Consider the following 22,722-nt stretch of genomic DNA (forward strand, 5'->3'; position numbering starts at 1 on the left):
GTTTTCCCAGTTAGAAAATCCTACGGAAGTAAATGCATATTCTTTTTTTTTTTAAGAAAATTGTAATAGATTTATAGCATCTGCCCCTTTGCAGGTTTGGCAAAAAACTTTTTCGGTAGATGCTTCATATTCTAGCCATGTATATATGATCAACCAAGATCTCTGAAACTACCTGCCTCTACCGGATTGTCCACGTTTCGGCTGTGAACGGTTCTCGCCTGAAGACGACGAAGCAACTGACGACACAATAATTGTTGGAGGTTGACTTGCAGTATCATCAACTTCCAAGCGCTGTTTTGGTAACAAATTTATCTGTTGCAAACTTAATTCACACTACTCTAAGAGACTAAAGTACAGGAATAAAATGTAGTCGTAAAAACAGTCCACTAGACACTAAAGTCAGAACAATAAACACGTCTTCAGCATGCACTGTACTATCGACAAGAAATGACTGCTACAGATGGGTGGGCTTTAATAACCGCGACATCGTAATGTCTCAAAGCGTCAAGGCGACGCAAGGTGGAGGGCTCCAGGTGCTCCAGCTCCAGTCCCTTTGATATAGTCGCGGCAGCAGCGCTGGCCCGCCGGCGCCAGACTTCACCCGAAGGTTCGTGCACCGGGAAAATTGTAAGTGTGCCCACAGCATTGTAACACTATCATGATTCACATCACTCGTTTCCAGTTAAGATGCTTACTACCATAATAATTATTTGTTTTAACTCCTTACTAAATGTATTTTAATAGGTAACTATTGTCAAACATAAAAAATTCCAACATAATTTTGTGATTTTACAAAGCATAATATAACTAATAATTTTCTTAAATTATTGCGGGGGGGCTCTGCCCCCCCCCCATACAAATTTTTGAGGGGGCTCTGGCCCACTCAGACCCCATAGAGTCGGTGCCTGTACAAAACAGTATGTACTGCCTGTTCCAAAAATCAGTCTCAAGAAGAAGCGATCTCTGGCTTGTATAATTTTATAGATTTATAATAATTAGTATAGCATAATATAGTTTATTTTTAAAGTTAATTATTTAAGTTAACTTGAACGCAACACAGAAATTTCATGTATTTTTACGTAACAAATTGTTTAAGTTTTCTGTTTATAATAACTGGTATTACAATCTTTTCTAAATGGATAATTTTATGTTAGTCAACACTGGATTTTGTACATTCGTATTTCCTTTGGCATTTTCCCACATAATATGACATTTGAGGCACTGAGAACCTCGAAGACTCAAAGCAGAGACACAAAGTTTTGACAAAAATAGATGTTTGTGAAAACCAAATTTGTAGATACACCACCAGTTTCGTAGATCTGACTTGTTCTTAAACCCAGCCTCAACATCCTAAATTTCCTATAAAATGTACTCATTTTATGTTAAGCAGTTTTCATTAATATTTAGAATTATTATTATTAATGTTAATTCACAGAATTTTCATATATTCTTATGGGCTAGTGCCAACACTTCATGGTCCTCGTTATTCTCATTTTCATTAAACATATTCTCCGGCTTGATGTTAAGGTAAAACTGTCTGTTCACTTCAGGCATGATATGCAGTAGTTTTGTTAAGTCTTTGTGTTTCAAGGTTGACGTCTGCCTTCCACCTTTTCGAAAGGCATAAACAAACTGTGAGGAAATGACAATTTGTGGTGTCACTCGATGTGACTTGAAGAAAATGGTGAATTACCATAGCTCCAATGAAGAATATGTTCCTTCAAACAACAGTTCATAGCAACCTGTTGAAAACATCACCATTGTGTAATATCTGAAATGTACACTGTTACCATGAACGTCAACTTTTGGGTTCTTAGTGATGTCTGTAACACTCTTAAAGGTTTTGAAATCCTCAGTGTCTATTTTACAGACTTGAATGCTGAGACCATGGGATGTGAGATAATGGTGGGGAATTTCTTCAAGAGCTTCCAGCATTTATAAAGAAATGAATGTCAGTGTTGGCAGCAGTCAAAATTTCTGATTTGGGCCCGTAGGGAAGTGAGTATGAGAGAAAAGAATAGGAGAAATTTTCATAAATGTTCATATACACCAGTACAGGAGTACAAAAGAGGTAAAACTGGTTCAACACAAGATGGAGATGTTAGGAGTATGCATACATGCTCCAGTCCCAAAATCAATGACAGCGTGCTCTAGGTCCTTATGGTTACCAGAGTCTCATTTATTCAAAAGCCTTTATTCACAAATATGTTCGCTTACACGTTACGTTTCACATTAAGAAAACACTGTATTTTCTAACAACACATTATACATTATTACCGCAGCATATTTCACTACATACAATACGAAATATATGTTGTCAGATCTTAAACCAGACTGAGACACATTATTAGTTTAGTAATCACTTATCTTAATTACAATTTTATTTCTTTGCTTTGTACAGTAAATCAGAAAAAGTGAAATCTGATTTATGTCCGGGAATCGGATATTTCGGTAGTATCGAGTACTTTTGTGATCCAAAACACATCACTTACATTGCAGCTGGAAGGCATGTACTAAATTATGGCAGTTGTTTTCTTGCTTTATGGAACATCACTATGTAGTGCCCTGCTGAGTAAACTTGTAACTTGTATGGTTACTTTAGTGTTTTACAGAAGCAATTTTTCCATGAAATCCGTATACAGTCAGACCTTTAAGTACAGTAGTTATAGATAAGCCTGGTAGATTTGCTTATTTTGCCATGAATGAAACGACATAATGAACTCCAACAATTTACTCTCTTTGGAATTCTGTAGGTCCGAAACTAAAGCGCACCAGCCAGCGACCACTCCGATCACAAACCTGTGGATAAGTTTTGTAATATCGATGAAACCCAAAGTCAACCTTAGTAAATTACAGAACATATCTTCAATATCCAGTAGGAAAAACAATTAGTCATTTGTACAGTATCATGAAATGCTTGAAAGATAGAGGCACAGAGCGTCGTATGTTTTACAGTGAACTAAGTGGGCGGTTTTATAATAAAGTTGGTTTCTTTTGTTCGCTTGTAACAAATAGAACTGAAGATCAAAACCTTCATTTTTATTATATTCAAGTCATTGCGCTATTCATTTAGATGAGGACGGTCATCATATACCCACACGGACGTACACACATCAAAAAACGTTTTGCATCACCTCGTTTCCGAGAATTCCGGAAACTGTACAGAAAATGGGAATAGAGATCAATATAAACATCATGTACGCCCTTTTATTGCTCTTGAAAACGACACATTCCATGTTGTACTATAACATTACGAGTCAAGATAGCTGTAACGGAACTTGAATAGTGTAAAGTTATCGTTAAAAACGCTCGCCGCGCGATTTGTTACGATTTGGTCGGTCATAATAGTAATAACATGGTTTTGAATACAATTAAAATATAACGGCGATACCTGTTTAGTGTTATTGGAAATAATATGTAGTAAATTAATGAGTAAGGTAGCCGATCCTATAAGAAGAGGTAAAATTGGGCATATTAAGGTGTTTTGCTTTATATCGACTAAGCCGATGATACGGCGTCTTTTTTTCCGTTTACTCTTAGAAAAAAAAACAAGTAAAGAAGTGCTAATTGTGCGTTGTGAAAAATATAGTGGCGAATTTTAAATAGCTACAATGTATAATCAGACTAACAAATGGACATTCAGTTACGCGAAATAGCGGATAGCGAAGTGTGGTCATTAAGCTGAATACACCTACAGGGCGGTCAATTCCGGGATAAGTCTATTCGCATCTCAAGAGGGACGTGGTATTGAGACCTTTTTTTTAAAATTATATCGCGGAGAGCGGGCTTCAATTTAAAAAAGAAGAAAAGCTGTAGCATTACCATTGACTGTTGGTGTCAAGCAACCAAAACTGTTCATCAAAGGGTTTAGGTGAATGAGTGGTGAATGCGACATGAAACTGTGAACGAAGTTATGTTAAATAAAGCAGAAGAGACAAGACAGTTTGGTCGTATCTGTTATTATTCCATAAACTGAAACATTTCTTCTCGTTGTACGAAGCCTTTATAGACGATCGTTATGACAATTTGCTTTGAAGGGATCTCGTTACGAATTAAGTTTTGGGGACCTGGTCAAGAGCGGATAGTTCGTAGATCTTAACTACTGCAGCTATTCTGGAATCAGTTGCTACCGTGACTGTTGTGAGTTGTCAATGGCTTAAGGTCATCATATCTCATGCTCTGAGATCGACGCTCCTTTCCTCTTGGTATAACGGTATCTCACGGTAACAACGACAACGCCGACGGCGAAGGAAGATACGGTAGAAGTGGCGCCACAACGTGCGGCTCGATCGAGGAGGATTGCTGCATCGAGTCCAGTGTCATCCGGATTCACGAACCCTAGAGTTGGAAAATATTGTAGCAGCCAGTGAGTCTGTCCAATGAAAGAGGTATTCTTCAATAATCGCTAAAAGTGAGCAATACTACCAGGTATGATTAAAATAACTGTATAATTATAAAAAAAAGAAAGTTGAGACTTGTGATTTTGGTAGATAAATATATATAAATACATAGTGAAAATAAGTGTATGTCTTGGTAGTGAATAATCATGTGAAAACGAACGAAAAGAATACATGATAATGTGCAGTTGAGTAATGAGTAGAGAGAGAGAGGAAAGTGAAGAGGATATGGATGATGCATCCCATGAGCTCAATGTGGGACAGGAGACATGTACAGATAATAATACAGTTATTGATTTAGAGCCGTTAGGAGATTCAAATACAATGATAAGTAAGGTAAGCAGCGTTGGAGAACATAAAGATCTTGAGGTTTCGGAAGTAGATCAGCAAGTTGATCCTCAAAATGGAAATATTAATCAAAAAAATGTTTGATATGCTGGTATCAATAAATACTCAAATAGGTGTAATGAATGGAAGACTTGGTTCACTAGAAAAAGATAATAAGCAATTAAAAGAGGACAATCAAAAGTTAAATGAAAAATTTGAGGCCAAATTTGGTTCATTAGAAGTTAAAATGGATTCTTTGGAAAGCTAACTGAACACTTTGATTATAAACTGGAAAATACTAAGAAAGAATTAAAGGCGGACTGGGAGTCTCAATTAAATGGAAATTTGGAGAACTAGATGTAGAGTTTTCTAACACCTTAGAAAGGCAATATAATAATTTAATGGGAAAACTTCATGACGTAGAAAAGAAATATGAGGTAGTTTCGAAGAGTTATGATGGCCTGTCCAATAGGATGGTTAAGTGTGAAAGCAGCTGTTTCAATGCTAGCGCACAGATAGAAGAGCTTTCGAAACAAATAGTCGAGTTTGAGTCCGATGCTCGTAAGGGGATTGACAAGTATTTAGTAGATCAAACTAAAAGACTTGACGAAGATCTATCTGAATGGATAGAAATAAAAGGAAATGAAATTGTAGACAATGTTAAGACTACAATTGGATCCCAGCCAAATGAAAATATCAATGAGCACCTAAGTAGAAATGATGAATTAATTAAGCTCTTCACTAGCGAAATTCAGAAAATAAAAGAGAAAATAGTTGATGAGTTACCTAAATGGCAAAAGGAAACCAATCATAAATTGACAGAGTTAGAACGAAAGTCATCACAAAATTTGTTGACAGAGGACGAACGTTCGGAGAATAGGTCGAAAAACAACCGAACATGTGATAATACGAAGTACAATTGTGGTGAAAATTTGCATTGGGAATTTGATGATTCGGTTGGTAAAGATGATGATTCTTTTGGTCAGCGAGGATATTTGTCTTCTTTAAAGGTGGAGAACAGCATTTTTAAAAGTAGACAATTCCCAACATTCTCCCCTGAAAAGAACAACCTGTATCCGGAAATCTTTATCAATAATTTCAAAAGAATATTTCCACGTAACTGGTCAGAACACGTCCGACTTCAATTTATAGTATCCAAAATTACCGGAGAAGCCGCATTATGGGCCGCCGAAGTAAGTGAAAGTTGCCATACTTGCGCTGAGTTTGAACAACTTTTTTTGGCTAAATACTGGTCGTCGAGTAAACAAGAGAAATTAAGAAAAGAGGTTTACCAACCTGAGTATTTTAACAGTAAAAGAAGTACTTTAAGGCAATATTTTGAAAAGTACATAAATAACACACGTTATTGGAGTGATCCAATTTCTCACAAGGGAGTGATCAGAATTTTGAAGGGAAGGTTGCCCATAAATATACGTCAAAACTTAATAAATGTTCCTGACCACGATGTAGAACAATTCTTGTCGGTGATTGACTCTATAGATATGATTATGGAAGACGCAAGACAAATGAGTAGTAATGAAATGTCGGCTCACACTCATAGTAATACGAATAATTATAATAATAATTTAACGTATGATAATAATAATACCGAATACCAGGTCAAACCCGCATCACAGGAGCGTGGACAATCTTCATCCTATGGTTGCAATAAAAACAATGAATGTAATAAATATAGAAGAGATACTTACTGTGTTAGAGGTAAACCTCGATATGGTGACGCGAATGTGCATAGTAGTGATATTAATAAGAGTAACAGGTACCCAAGGGATGAACCCTATTGTATTCGACCTTGGGAAGGTAATTCGAAGCATAATGTTTATCGGCAGGATGGAACAAATGCCTTGAGTCGTCATCCAGCACAAGGAGTTATACCAATGGGCGAAGGAGCCTCCAATGTGCGACGGGGTGAATACCACAACTCGGATCATACTGTACGGATTGTGGAAGTTCGTGAACCCCCACCGATGACTCAACGAGATAGATTAAACTAATACCAGTTACCAAATGCCTTCCTAGGATGACTGGAAAGGAGAAGGAAGGCAGGCATCAATTTGAACTGAGAGTATTAAGGTACAATAATGATCAGGATATAAGGAATGAATTAATTGAAGAAAAACCTGAAGTTTCTAATAAATGCGGACAAATTTTACAGGCAATAATTCCAACAAGTATAAATAATGTTGATGTTGAAATATTAATTGATACTGGAGCGACTATTAGTGTCATGACGCTGGACTGTTTAAAACAGATAAGGCAAGGGGTAAAAATGCCCAGTTTTCCTATCACAGGATGTTCCGTGTCTGGCGCGTTCAGCGCAAAAATGCAAAAAGTTGTGAAACAGGTACGTGTCGACGTTACAATACGCGGGGCTCAAGTAGAAAGTACATTCCTGGTTGTGTGAGACCGGTGCAATCATTAATTTAGAGAAAGGTGAATGTATATTTAATTCCAATGGTAATGTTTTGACAGTCACCCTGAGAAAGGGCCGAGTATTTCCAAATCAATTGTGTATGAATCTAATGGTAAAATATGTCAGTATTGATGATGAAAATGTGTATGATATATGCCTTATTGAATGTTCTGAAGAAATGATGGATAAAATGTCATTGCAGGAAAAGGTGTTAGAATCAGAATATTTATCTGTTATCCAAAGGGACGAATTGTACTACTTGTCGGAAGCATATCAGTCGATTTTTAGTAAACGTCCGCGTATAATAAAAGACTTTGAATACCATATAAAGACGTATGCACGTAAACCCTTTTGTCGTACTTCCTATTCTATCCCATGGACAAAGAAAGAAGTAGTCAGAAAGGAAATCAATAAAATGTTAGAATGGGGTATTATTGAGCCCTCAGATTCCGAATATTGTAACCCTCTTGTGGCGGTAATTAAACCCAATGGTGATATCAGATTGGTGTTGGATGCCTGAGAAATCAATAAGATCATTGTACCTGTACAAACGCGACCGGAAAACCTAGAAGAATTAGTGCAAAAGTTTTATGGTGCCCGCTTCTTAACTTCTTTGACTTCTTTGGATATGCGCAGTTCATATTGGCAAACTAGAATATCGAATGAATCTCGAAAATACACTGCATTCGTTTTTCTGGGCCGAAGTTACCAGTTTACCGCCATGCCATTTGGGTTGAAGATAAGCGGTGGTGTTTTCATATCGGCATTAGATACCGTCCTGGGCAGAGACCTTACTTTATATGTGGGTGATTTGCTAGTTGCTTCTGAAACTTGAGAGGAACATTTGGAATTATTAAGAAGAGTTTTTGCGAAATTTTTGGAATACTGAGTTACTGTAAATTTGAGCAAATCCAAGTTTGCTCATAACCAATTGAAATTTCTTGGACATATAATTACTCCTGAAGGGATAAAACCAAATCCTAAAAAAGATGGATGCAATTAACAGATGTGCTTATCCAAAGAATAGAACGGAATTAAAGTCATTTATCGGCTTAGTTTCATTTTTTCGACGATTTTTACCCAATCAGTTAGGAAGCCAAGACTGTTTGTTACGGCTGTTAAGAAAAAATGTCATGTGGGAGTGGAATTCCGAATGCACGCAAGCTTTTGATAACATCCGCAATGCTTTGACTAATGCTCCACTGTTACATCATCCGAGACCTGATCAAGATTTTTATATTGCTGCGGATGCTTCTGAAACAGGATTGGGTGCCACTCTTTTCCACATGGACAATCCAGAAGATATCAGTACCATCAAAATAATTGGGTTTGCCAGCAGAACACTCTCTAGCTGTGAACGTGGGTATTGTACTAGTGAATTGGAAGTACTGGCCGTGGTCTGGTCCCTTAGAAAGTTTCGCTATTTTGTATATGGAAAGAAGATCATTGTATTCTGCGACCACAAAGCTTTATCTTTTATTTTAACAGGAAGGATGTTTCATTCACGTTTAACCCGGTGGGCCTTGCTACTGCAAGAATATGATATTACGCTCAAATACATCAGAAGGAAAGACAACATCATAGCCGATGCTCTTTTAAGACTACCGAAAAGAAAGAATGACCACGAGTGTGGAGAACGGACTATTGACTTTAATGTCATGAATTTATCAAGGAAATATTGTGAAAGGCAGATTTCACAGCTATGTCGAAGTCTTCCACAACCGCAAGAAGATGATAAGTCGTGGAAAGCAAAACGCTAAGTCACTCTCAAGAACAGTATCAATTAAAATCCGGAATATTGTATTGGAGGAAGGATGAAGAAGATGTTTGGAAAGTTTGTGTTCCAAATAAATATTTAGAATCACTAGTATGGTACACTCAATTGAATTGGGGTCATTTTGGTGCCGCTAAATGTACAGCCAAAATACCACAATACTGCTATCATCCAAATTTGGGACGTCTAGCTACAAATATTCTTAAGAAGTGCAAAATATGTCAGAAGGCAAAACCCATAAACTATTGTCGGAAGATAGAATTACATCCTATCATCCCACAACAACCTTTAATGTTGATGTCATGTGATGTCTGTGGGCCATGTCCCATGACACATGGACGGTCCAAATATGTTTTGGCTTTCTATGATCTCTTTTCAAAATATGTGAAATTATATCCTTTGAAAAATCTCCACGTTCGACCCATGTTACGCAAATTTATCAACAACTATATAACTGAGCTCGGCAAACCTATAATGATCTTGACAGACAATGCTGCTTATTATACAAGCAAAGTATGGAGAGACACTATGAAAGAACAAGGAATCCAGCACATTTACATCTCAAGATTTTACCCTTGTGGAAATCCGGTTGAGAGAATCCTCCGAGAGTTGAACCGATTTTTACGGACGTACATACTCAAACAACATTATAAATGGATCGATTGGATTCATGAATTTGAGAAAGTGTATAATGACTTACCACACTTATCGACAAGTTATTCACCTAACCAAATTACGATAGAACAAAAGATTACCAAGAAAGAAAATATGGTGAAGAAGATCTACGAAAACCTGAAGCATCAAGCACAATTGAGAAAAACCCGTTTTGATAAAAATGTGAAGAAAGTAGTCACATATGATGTAGGGGAAGAAATTTTATTGAGAAATCACCCTAAAGCATCAACCAGGAAAAGACTGAATAAGAAATGGCAATATTTATATACAGGTCCATACAAAATAATGAAAATACCTCATGAAGGGAGCTACCTCCTGGCAGATTGTGATACTGATGTAATTAAGGGCTTGTTCCACCACATAGACCTGAAGATGTATTATCAATAATGAGCAAAATATAGATTGAAGAAACAGTGAATGATACCAAGGCTACACTCAGTGGACTAAATAAAAGCACCCGTGGAAATTAAAGAATGTACTGAAGATTTCCATGAGATACCTTCTTGGTATCAGCAACAATGACGACGCTGAAATACGATTCATCCTCTCACCGAACAGCGAGGATGGATGATTTAATAGTGGAATTAAGAGGAAAAGAAAAGGACCAAATCGTCTCTGGTTAAACAAGTGGCTTGATAAGGGTTTTGGCCTAGGATGGCAATCGTCGAACCCGGCTGTGATCCCTGCCTTGCACAGTCGGTTGAAGAACTGAGGGCTTCATCCAAGAAAAAAAATTGTGGTGTGAATATGAAGTGATTAGTGCGAAATGTTTCTAAGACAACCTATAAACAAATGTGGAATTTAGTTAAGGGCATTTTGTCTAGGCCCATTAACTCAACTCAAATATTGTAGAATGTATGTACTGACTTGTTGGGTGAATCTGAGAGTGAGTGTATTCGCCGAAACAAATACCCTCTTCTGTCACAGTACACACACACACACACAAAAAAATAAGCCTGTTCTGTCTGGAACCCTCTTCAAGACATCACAGTCTGCGGGGTCGTGTAACATTACGAGTCAAGATAGCTGTAACGGAACTTGAATAGCGTAAAGTTATCGTTAAAAATGCTCGCCGCGCGATTTGTTACGATTTGGTCGGTCATAATAGTAGTAACATGGTTTTGAATACAATTAAAATATAACGGCGATACCTGTTTAGTATTATTGGAAATAATATGTAGTAAATTAATGAGTAAGGTAGCCGATCCTATAAGAAGAGGTAAAATTGGGCATATTAAGGTGTTTTGCTTTATATCGACTAAGCCGATGATACGGCGCCATTTTTTCCGTTTACTCTTAGAAAAAAAAACAAGTAAAGAAGTGCTAATTGTGCGTTGTGAAAAATATAGTGGCGAATTTTAAATAGCTACAATGTATAATCAGACTAACAAATGGACATTCAGTTACGCGAAATAGCGGATAGCGAGGTGTGGTCATTAAGCTGAGTACACCTACAGGGCGGTCAATTCCGGGATAAGTCTATTCGCATCTCAAGAGGGACGCGGTATTGAGACCTTTTTTTTTTTTTAAATTATATCGCGGAGAGCGGGATTCAGTTTATAAAAAGGAGAAAAGCTGTATCATTATCATTGATTGTTGGTGTCAAGCAACCAAAACTGTTCATCAAAGGGTTTAGGTGAATGAGTGGTGAAAGCGACATGAAACTGTGAACGAAGTTATGTTAAATAAAGCAGAAGAGACAAGACAGTTTGGTCGTATCTGTTATTATTCCATAAACTGAATTATTTCTTCTCGTTGTACGAAGCCTTTATAGACGATCGTTATGACAATTTGCTTTGAAGGGATCTCGTTACGAGTTAAGTTTTGGGGACCTGGTCAATAGGGGATAGTTCGTAGATCTTAACTACTGCAGCTATACTGGAATCAGGTGCTACCGTGACCGTTGTGTGTTGTCAATGGCTTAAGGTCATCATATCTCATGCTCTAAGATCGACGCGCCTTTCCTCTTGGTATAACGGTGTCTCACGGTAACAACGACAACGCCGACGGCGAAGGAAGATACGGTAGAGTACCACCATACAGCGAGGCTTTCAGAGGTGATGGTCCAGATTGCTGTACTCACCGGTACCTGTAATGCCCAGTAGTACGCCCTCATGCATTGATGCATGCCTGCATTCATCGTGGCATACTATACATAAGTTCATCAAGGCACTGATGGTCCAGACTGTCCCACTGCTCAACGGCGATTTGGCGTAGATCCCTCGGAGTACTTGGTGGGTCACATCGTCCATAAACAGCCCTTTTCAGTCTATCCCAAGCTTGTTCGATAAGGTTCATGTCTGGAGAACATGCTGGCCACTCTAGTCAAGTGATGTCGTTATCGCCGGCCGCTGTGGACGAGCGGTTCTAGGCGCTTCAGTCCGGAACCGCTCTGGTGCTACGATCGCAGGTTCGAATCCTGCCTCGGGCATGGATGTGTATCATGTCCTTAGGTTAGTTAGGTTTAAGTAGCTCTAAGTCTAGAGGACTGATGACGTCAAATGTTAAGTCCCATAGTGCGTAGAGCCATTTGAATTTTATGTCGTTATCCCAGAGGAAGTCACTTACAAGATGTGCTCGATGGAAGATGAAGACGAATGCCTCTCCAATATGCTGCTAATATGTTGCACTATCGGTCGGAGGATGGCATTCACGTATCATACAGCTGTTACGGCGCCTTCCATGTTCACCAGCGGCGTACGTCGGTCCCAAAACAACAGGGCACCTTGACCTTGCTGCACTCACTGGACAGCGTGTCTAAGGCGTTCAGCATGACTGGGTTGCTTCCAAATACGTTTCCGAAGATAGTCTGGTTGAAGACATGTGCGACACTCATCGCTGAAGACAACGTGATGCCAGTCCTTAGCGGTCCATTCCGCATGTTGATGGGCCCATCTGTACCGTGATGCATGGTGTCGTTGCAAAGATGGACGTCGCCATGGACGTCGGGAGTGAAGTTGCGCGTCATGCAGCTTGTTCTGCACAGTTTGAGTCGTAACACGACACCCCGTGGCTGCACGTGAAGCATTATTCAACACGGTCGCGTTGCTGTCAAGATTCCTCCGAGCCATAGTCCGTAGGTAGCTGGTTCAAATGGCTCTGAGCAATATGGGACTTAACATCGGAGGTCATCAGTCCCCTAGACTTAGAAACTACTTAAACCTAACTAACCTAAGGACATCACACACATCCAAGCCCAAGGAAGGATTCGAATCTGCGACAGCCGCAACGGCGTGGTTCCGGACTCAAGCGCCTAGAACCGTCCGGCCACCACGGCCGACCCTGTAGGTAGCGGTCATCCACTGCAGTAGTAGGCCTTCGGTGACCTGAGCGAGGCATGTCATCGACAGTTTCTGTCGATGACATGGGAATGAAGTCGTAATTGGACAATCTGGCCAAAAAAAATGTGTGACTTCACGGATCTCTATCTTGAAAGGGTCGCGATGTACGCCTCGCTGTATTGGTGTTGTGAAGCACTATACAGCAAGCCTTCCATCCTGTTTTATGGTTGCTGGCAATGCCGCTGCGTTCAGACGTGTCTGAACGTTGGCTTGCAAATACGACGCTTTAGATCCTGGTGACAGATGAATGTCCGCCCCTGCAGACAGCTGTTCAGGCCTTTCACGCTTTGGTTCACTTTGAGACGCCTGGACACTTCCCTTGCTGAGAACTCTTCGTGGCAAAAAGTAATTATGCGGACGCGATCGAACGGCGGTATTGACCGCCCGGGCACGCGCCGTGTACCTCCTTCCTGGTGGAATGATTGGAACTGATCGGCTTTCTGACCCCCTCCGCCTAATAGGCGCTGCTCATGCATGGTTGTTTACATCTCTGGGCGGGTTTAGTGACATCTCTGAACAGACAAAGGAACTGTGTCTGTGATACATTATCCACAGTGAACGACTATCTTCAGGATTTCTGGGAAGCGGGGTGATACAAAAGTTTTTATGATGTGTAACAATTCATGTATGTTTGTTCTGGAAACTGAGCTATTCTACTTAATTTCGAAAGAAAAACTCCAAATTATCCGTTACACGTGGAGTTAACTACCTACCAAACATATGATTTCGTGCAGCTGCTTTACAGTCGTGCAGCTGTGCATCTTAGAGCTTCATTTCAGCGGGTGTGTCGCAGTAACCGAAATGGAATGAAAGTGACAAGTTTGGAGCAGCGACGAGGACGAGAACATCTAAACGCGAGAGAATCCGGGAGAAGAATCTGCGGCGCAGATGCGGCCCACGGTGCTGGTGGAGCACTTTGATGTCGCGGGACGGCTCGCAGTGGTGGCGACAGCAGAGCCATCTGGGAGGGGGAGGTTGTGGTGGGGTGGGTCGGATTGCCTTAACGGGTCTCGGGAGACGCGAGACAGCGGCCGGCCCAGCCGCCTGCATAAAGGCGGGCCCCGGACCGCCCGCCACAGAACCGGCCGTCCTCTCGCATCTCACAAATTGCCCACAGCGGGGATCTCCGCCACGGCCCCCGCCCCCTCGCCGACTCCTGTATCTACGGGATTTCCCCGGCGGCGCTGGGAAGGACCTTGTGGTAAGCAAGTCTCCAGGACACAATTTCCCGGAGTCCCTTGAACATGGCGAATTCTATATAACACGGCCTACTATGAGCAACCTCGTCTCACGTTACTGGGCCAACAGGCAAATAATACGTCCTGTTTCGAGTTCTTTTGAAGTTGCGACAAGTACCTCTTCCATCAAACACGTTTCCCTCTGTTTCGCAATTTGCCTATAATTTTTAATATATCTATGTTGTTTCAAGTACCGACAGAATATTCCATATAAAATAATATTTTGACTAACATTTGCTGCCAGTATCAGTTTAAATTTTTAGTTACATTTAAGTAATGCTGCAAGACCTATACGCGCTAACACTTCCGCTTGATTTACACTACTGGACATTAAAATTGCTACACCGAGAAGAAATGAAGATGATGAACGGGTATTCATTGGACAAATATATTATACTAGAACTGACGTGTTATAACATTTTCACGTAAATTGGGTGCATAGATCCTGAGTAATCAATACCCAGAACAACCACCTCTGGCCGTTATAACGTCCTTGATACGCCTGGGCATTGAGTCAAACAGAGCTTGGATGGCGTGTACAGGTACAGCTGCCCATGCAGCTTCAACACGATACCACAGTTCATCAAGAGTAGTGACTGGCGTATTGTGACGAGCCAGTTGCTCGGCTACCACTGACCAGACGTTTTCAATTGGTGAGAGATCTGGAGAATGCGCTGGCCATGGTAGGAGTACAACATTTTATGTATCCAGAAATGCCCGTACAGGACCTGCAACATGCGGTCGTGCATTATCCTGCTGAAATGTAGGGTTTCGCAGGGATCGAATGAAGGGTAGAGCCACGGGTCGTAACACATCTGAAAAGTAACGTTCACTGTTCCAAGTGCTGTCAATGTGAACAAGAGGTGACCGAGACGTGTAACCAATGGCACCCCATACCATCACGCCGGGTGATACGCCAGTATGGCGATGACGAATACACGCTTCCAACGTGCGGTCACCGCGATGTCGCCAAACACGGATGCGACAATCCTGATGCTGTAAACAGACCCTGGATTCATCGTGCACGCAGGTTCGTCGTTGAGTACACCATCGCAGGCGCTCCTGTCTGTGACGCAGCGTCAAGGGTAACCGCAGCCATGGTCTCCGAGCTGATAGTCCATGCTGCTGCAAACGTAGTCGAACTGTTCGTGCAGATGGTGGTTGTTTCGCAAACCGCCCCGATGTTTTGACTCAGGGATCGAGACGTGGCTGCAAGGTTCGTTACCGCCATGCGGATAAGCTGCCTGTCATCTCGACTGCTAGTGATACGAGGCCGTTGGGATCCAGCACGGCGTTCCGTATTACCCTCCTGAACCCACCGATTCCATATTCTGTTAACAGTCATTCCATCTCGATCAAGTCGGAAGCGTGATGGTACGCATTTCTCCGCCTTACACGAGGCATCATAACAAGGTTTCACCAGGCAACGCCGGTCAACTGCTGTTTGTGAATGACAAGTCGGTTGCAAACTTTCGTCATGTCAGCACGCCATCGGTGCCACCTTGTGTGAATGCTCTGAAAACCTAATCATTTGCATATCACAGCATCTTCTCCCCGTCGGTTAAATTTCGCGTCTGTAGCTTGTCATCGTCGTGGTGTAGCAATTTTAATGGCCAATAGTGTAACTAAATAGATAGAATTCTAAACGTGTTAAGTGGGTCATTTTCAAGCACATTTTTTAGCTTTAAGCTTTACTTCATATTATGATACATCGCTGGTACATGTGGACAGGTTCAGAGAGCTTATAGATCACTACCAACTGCCCCTAGTAAACATAACAAGGGTTTAAAATGTTAAGCACGTCGGTAAATAAGATGATTTCTGACCAATTACACGTGACATTGCATTCCACCGTTAACTCTACGTGTCACTTCTATTATTGTAGACGCAGATGCACTAAGGAGTTTTCTGATAGCTAATGTTGGCAACGACCAGAGAGCAATCAGTCAGTTTCTATCGATTCGGTTACTTTCATCACCCTTCTCAATGACGATCTCCTTAGAGTTATGCCGTAGCAAAATGTAGTTCAGTCTCAGAGGCAGTTTTGCGCCTCTGCAGATAACATCGCTGAATGTGATTCCACAGTTACCCGTTTTCATCAGCCAATGTTAATGAATCTTTTTATCATATTAAAAGAATCTTCCGTCGGTTATTGGTAGAACAACATTATAATTAATGAAAAGCACCAGTTTGCTTTTGTTCTACAAATATTGTAGAACAAAAGCAAACTGGTTCTTTTCATTTATTATAATCTTTCTATTATACAATTATATAAAACCATGAATTATTTGTGTACATTGGAATTTAAAAGCTTTCAAAATTTTGCAGGTATAAAAATTTCCTTAAGATACAAAATTTTCAACAGTTACAAACAAGTTACGGTCTGCAGAATATTGGAATATCTGTAGAGTGAATGACAAGTGTACATGAATAACGAATATTGTATTTGTGAGTGATTGAGAATGTTTTAGGGTATGAAATAACGTCATGTCCAGTGAGTCACGCACACAGAGTGAAAGGAAAAATGAGATGTGAAAAAGCTGGTAATTACATCGGAGAAGCAATTTCGTGTATATAAACAGGAGTGAACAATAAAGACTGGAAGGCCTAAAACGAAGGTCTCGGATTAAAAAGGGTGTAAGACTGGGATGTTGTCTTTCGCCCGTACTGTTCAATCTATACATGATAGAGGCAATGACGGAAATAAGACAAAAGGGTCAAGACTGGAATTATCTCTAGATGAAAGGATACGAACGGTAAGATTCGTTGATGACATAATCATCATCAATGAAAGTGCAGACGAATTATAGGGTCTGTTGAATGGAATGAAAGCCTGTCGAGTATAGAATATGGATTGAGAGTAAATCTAAGTAAGAGGAAAGTAATGAGAATGGTAGTTCTGGTAAATTATAATGAACTATAAGAAAACTTTCTTACTATATGTCGGAAGTCAGTGTGGAATATGACGCAGAAGTTACTTACAGTCTGAGTATTTTTGGAAAACATAACACACTCAACATACAGTGAAATATAATTTGTTTATGAACCGAATGTTATGGGATTTAGTCATGGAATGTCGTGCGTTCGACGTAACTATTGACTATTAGTGTGAATGTCGCGTGTGAAGTCACAGTTGGCTTTTAAATAGAAATTCTTGAAAGATGCACCACAGATCTTAAGTTGCAATTACATTATTATTCTTTAATGCACTTATTACGAGCATTCAAGAACCTAAGCCCGAAACGTATAAGCAATTTTCAACTATTCAGGAGTAAATATGATTCAGTTTCCCGCATAGTTTCTTGGGTGAGGAACCTTGTGTCACTCCAGATCTGGGAGGGGAATGTGAGGAGCTTATTGTGACGAGTGAAATCGTCTCTTACATCAAAATTACAGCTACATCGCTACAGAGTGCGCTTTTGTAATACTGTAGAAGCATACCGCGAGGAAAGCATAAAACATCGATGAGGAGAATAGCAGATGAACAAAACGTCTGTTGTCATAAATTAAAGCATTTACAATACTACTCAACGTGTTATTCATTCAGGAAATTGTTTCCGTGTCACTCTACTCGCTTTCCACCGCTGTAACATCCCTTCTTCATGTCTCAAAAACGTATACTGCTAAATTCTTCATTTGTGTGGCCATAGTGTCCGTAGCTGCTTTGTAATTCATGAGGGTATTTTTGATCCGTCGTTGCTACTACAAACGCGCATGATTTTTTCACCAGACGCGAGAAAGCAGCCGAAAAATCACCGTAAGTACAAACCAACCCACTCTTAACGAATCGATTTTCGATCTGAAAAGCAAATCTAAATTTAAATAAACTTAATTACAGACCACTGAAGATGCTTTGCCTCAATAAAGCGAAACGCGTCTGGTGAAACTATCACGCATTTTTGAAGTTGCAACGAAGGGTCAAAAATACCCTCATGAACTTATACTGAGTTTCAGTTCATAACTATCGGCAGACGGACATAATATGAAGAGGGGGTTAACAACAAGGAGATATTGTGTAAGGTATGTGATCATGTTACCTGACGTCAGCGTGCCTCTTATACACTCCTGGAAATTGAAATAAGAACACCGTGAATTCATTGTCCCAGGAAGGGGAAACTTTATTGACACATTCCTGGGGTCAGATACATCACATGATCACACTGACAGAACCACAGGCACATAGACACAGGCAACAGAGCATGCACAATGTCGGCACTAGTACAGTGTATATCCACCTTTCGCAGCAATGCAGGCTGCTATTCTCCCATGGAGACGATCGTAGAGATACTGGATGTAGTCCTGTGGAACGGCTTGCCATGCCATTTCCACCTGGCGCCTCAGTTGGAGCAGCGTTCGTGCTGGACGTGCAGACCGCGTGAGACGACGCTTCATCCAGTCCCAAACATGCTCAATGGGAGACAGATCCGGAGATCTTGCTGGCCAGGGTAGTTGACTTACACCTTCTAGAGCACGTTGGGTGGCACGGGATACATGCAGACGTGCATTGTCCTGTTGGAACAGCAAGTTCCCTTGCCGGTCTAGGAATGGTAGAACGATGGGTTCGATTACGGTTTGGATGTACCGTGCACTATTCAGTGTCCCCTCAACGATCACCAGTGGTGTACGGCCAGTGTAGGAGATCGCTCCCCACACCATGATGCCGGGTGTTGGCCCTGTGTGCCTCGGTCGTATGCAGTCTTGATTGTGGCGCTCACCTGCACGGCGCCAAACACGCATACGACCATCATTGGCACCAAGGCAGAAGCGACTCTCATCGCTGAAGAGGACACGTCTCCATTCGTCCCTCCATTCACGCCTGTCGCGACACCACTGGAGGCGGGCTGCACGATGTTGGGGCGTGAGCGGAAGGCGGCCTAACGGTGTGCGGGACCGTAGCCCAGCTTCATGGAGACGGTTGCGAATGGTCCTCGCCGATACCCCAGGAGCAACAGTGTCCCTAATTTGCTGGGAAGTGGCGGTGCGGTCCCCTACGGCACTGCGTAGGATCCTACGGTCTTGGCGTGCATCCGTGCGTCGCTGCGGTCCGGTCCCAGGTCGACGGGCACGTGCACCTTCCGCCGACCACTGGCGACAACATCGATGTACTGTGGAGACCTCACGCCCCACGTGTTGAGCAATTCGGCGGTACGTCCACCCGGCCTCCCGCATGCACACTATACGCCCTCGCTCAAAGTCCGTCAACTGCACATACGGTTCACGTCCACGCTGTCGCGGCATGCTACCAGTGTTAAAGACTGCGATGGAGCTCCGTATGCCACGGCAAACTGGCTGACACTGACGGCGGCGGTGCACAAATGCTGCGCAGCTAGCGCCATTCGACGGCCAACACCGCGGTTCCTGGTGTGTCCGCTGTGCCGTGCGTGTGATCATTGCTTGTACAGCCCTCTCGCAGTGTCCGGAGCAAGTATGGTGGGTCTGACACACCGGTGTCAATGTGTTCTTTTTTCCATTTCCAGGAGTGTAGATTTAAACTTTACTCCGCGAAAGTAAGGGTCGTTTGAATAAAACACTTCCTAGAAGTAAGCTTTAGTTCATTTATTAATGAATGTCATTAATGTTCTTCCCTACCCTGGTTATTTTTGTGTTCAAACGCTATATTCACTAAATTAGAGTATATCACAAATTAGAGTATATCACAAATGTCGTGATTCCTGATTATGGAGAGAAAGGACCAAATGTGCGAGTGTAGGGAGTGATCTCTCTTATTCTGACTGGGATGAAAGTAGCGTCCCACAAACTTGAGTGAGGAACGTGTATGCGAACCACGGAACTACATATATTTCGCTTAACAGGACGTACGGTTCCATCTCAGGGAGGGCGTGACTTCTCCTGGTTGTAAGATCAGTCGGCATCGACTTGAGATTCGCAACACACCTCGCCCCTCAGCGAAAGCTACGAGTACGTATCTCTCTGCGGCGCTTCGTGGCAATCGACCCGAGTTCTATGGCGACGTGACGGGACCCAGCAAACTCAGCTGCCGGCGCCTGCGTGTGCGCTACCAGTTGGCAGTTGCGTGAAGCTGGAATCCCGTATCGACAGATATGGGTACAAGTTGTTTTTATTATGTGAACACACAGGCGAAGAAACATGAATCAATAGGTGTTCCTATACAATAGGGATTAGAAGTGAGGACAAGTATTTCGGGAACTTCTCAACGCTGCCTTCGCAATACTACTAGATTTAGGAGAAATAAACACGGTTCTTAACCACAGTTAAGTAGAAGACTGATAGGGAAACCCTTGAGAGCGCGGTCGCATGTTGAAACTTTAGTAAGCCTCATTTGAAAGTGTTATGTTAACAACTACAATAGGAAAAGTATTAGTTGCTAATGAATCAACATGTGCATCAGAGGGTGACAGAAAATGAGTGTCTGGGAGGTGCTGAGATCAAATTTCTATGGGATGTACGAGGGCAGTTCAATAAATAATGCAACACATTTTTTTTCTCGGCCAGTTTTGGTTGAAAAAACCGGAAATTTCTTGTGGAATATTTTCAAACGTTCCCGCTTCGTCTCGTATAGTTTCATTGACTTCCGACAGGTGGCAGCGCTGTACGGAGCTGTTAAAATGGCGTCTGTAACGGATGTGCGTTGCAAACAACGGGCAGTGATCGAGTTTCTTTTGGCGGAAAACCAGGGCATCTCAGATATTCATAGGCGCTTGCAGAATGTCTACGGTGATCTGGCAGTGGACAAAAGCACGGTGAGTCGTTGGGCAAAGCGTGTGTCATCATCGCCGCAAGGTCAAGCAAGACTGTCTGATCTCCCGCGTGCGGGCCGGCCGTGCACAGCTGTGACTCCTGCAATGGCGGAGCGTGCGAACACACTCGTTCGAGATGATCGACGGATCACCATCAAACAACTCAGTGCTCAACTTGACATCTCTGTTGGTAGTGCTGTCACAATTGTTCACCAGTTGGGATATTCAAAGGTTTGTTCCCGCTGGGTCCCTCGTTGTCTAACCGAACACCATAAAGAGCAAAGGAGAACCATCTGTGCGGAATTGCTTGCTCGTCATGTGGCTGAGGGTGACAATTTCTTGTCAAAGATTGTTACAGGCGATGAAACATGGGTTCATCACTTCGAACCTGAAACAAAACGGCAATCAATGGAGTGGCGTCACACCCACTCCCCTACCAAGAAAAAGTTTAAAGCCATACCCTCAGCCGGTAAAGTCATGGTTACAGTCTTCTGGGACGCTGAAGGGGTTATTCTGTTCGATGTCCTTCCCCATGGTCAAACTATCAACTCTGAAGTGTATTGTGCTACTCTTCAGAAATTGAAGAAACGACTTCAGCGTGTTCGTAGGCACAAAAATCAGAACGAACTTCTCCTTCTTCATGACAACGCAAGACCTCACACAAGTCTTCGCACCCGAGAGGAGCTCACAAAACTTCAGTGGACTGTTCTTCCTCATGCACCCTACAGCCCCGATCTCGCACCGTCGGATTTCCATATGTTTGGCCCAATGAAGGACGCAATCCGTGGGAGGCACTACGCGGATGATGAAGAAGTTATTGATGCAGTACGACGTTGGCTCCGACATCGACCAGTGGAGTGGTACCGTGCAGGCATACAGGCCCTCATTTCAAAGTGGCGTAAGGCCGTAGCATTGAATGGAGATTACGTTGAAAAATAGTGTTGTGTAGCTAAAAAATTGGGGATAACCTGGTGTATTTCAATGCTGAATAAAACAACCCCTGTTTCAGAAAAAAAAATGTGTTGCATTACTTATTGAACTGCCCTCGTATGTATTACACTTCACAAATGGGACATCATCGGCATTCAAGAAATGTTCAAAACCAACAATGAACTTGCACCATGAATATCGAATAAAAATGGCGCGCCGCAGTGATCACGAAGTTTCCCAACATCAAGATCGAAGATGAACTCGTTGGAAGCTACACACAGTGCAGGAAATTCAGGTATGTATTCACTCTTAGAGCATGCATACAGAATCATGTTGGTGCAAAGGGATGACGAGAACTGATGGAATGTGGTGCTACGCATCCAGAAGCGAAAGAATCTGTCGTGGAATCGTGAATCGTTAGAGTGGCTATCCTCTCAGGTGTAGCTGCAGACAGCGCGATAATATGTTTTGCAGGCACGGAAAAAACAGACATCCACGTGCCGAATTTGTCCTGTCGTTCCAGGTGGTATGAATTGCAACTTCACACACTTATAAGGAGGGGTGGTTTCCTCTAAAGGAGTATGATTCTTACATGCAGTTCAGAAATACTGCAAAAGCAAGTTACTTTGACCAGCTATTGGCCCGAAGTAGTGCCCATATCACAGTTATAGTTTTCTTACGCCCATTTTCCCATTCTTGCTTGCTGTGACGTAAATATTCCCTACTGCCCTTACAAGATCACGCACACGAGAAAGAATCGTAGGGGACTGATCATCCCCATCTTCTCGCAGCATAATAAATAACTTTCTACCCAATTTACCATCCAGGTTAACAGTTGGCATAATTGTATACGAATATGTTAGGCACTGATAATAGTTCATCTTGGTACC

The sequence above is a fragment of the Schistocerca nitens genome, chromosome 6 (assembly GCF_023898315.1).
Source record: "Schistocerca nitens isolate TAMUIC-IGC-003100 chromosome 6, iqSchNite1.1, whole genome shotgun sequence".
Taxonomy (NCBI): Eukaryota; Metazoa; Arthropoda; class Insecta; order Orthoptera; family Acrididae; genus Schistocerca; species Schistocerca nitens.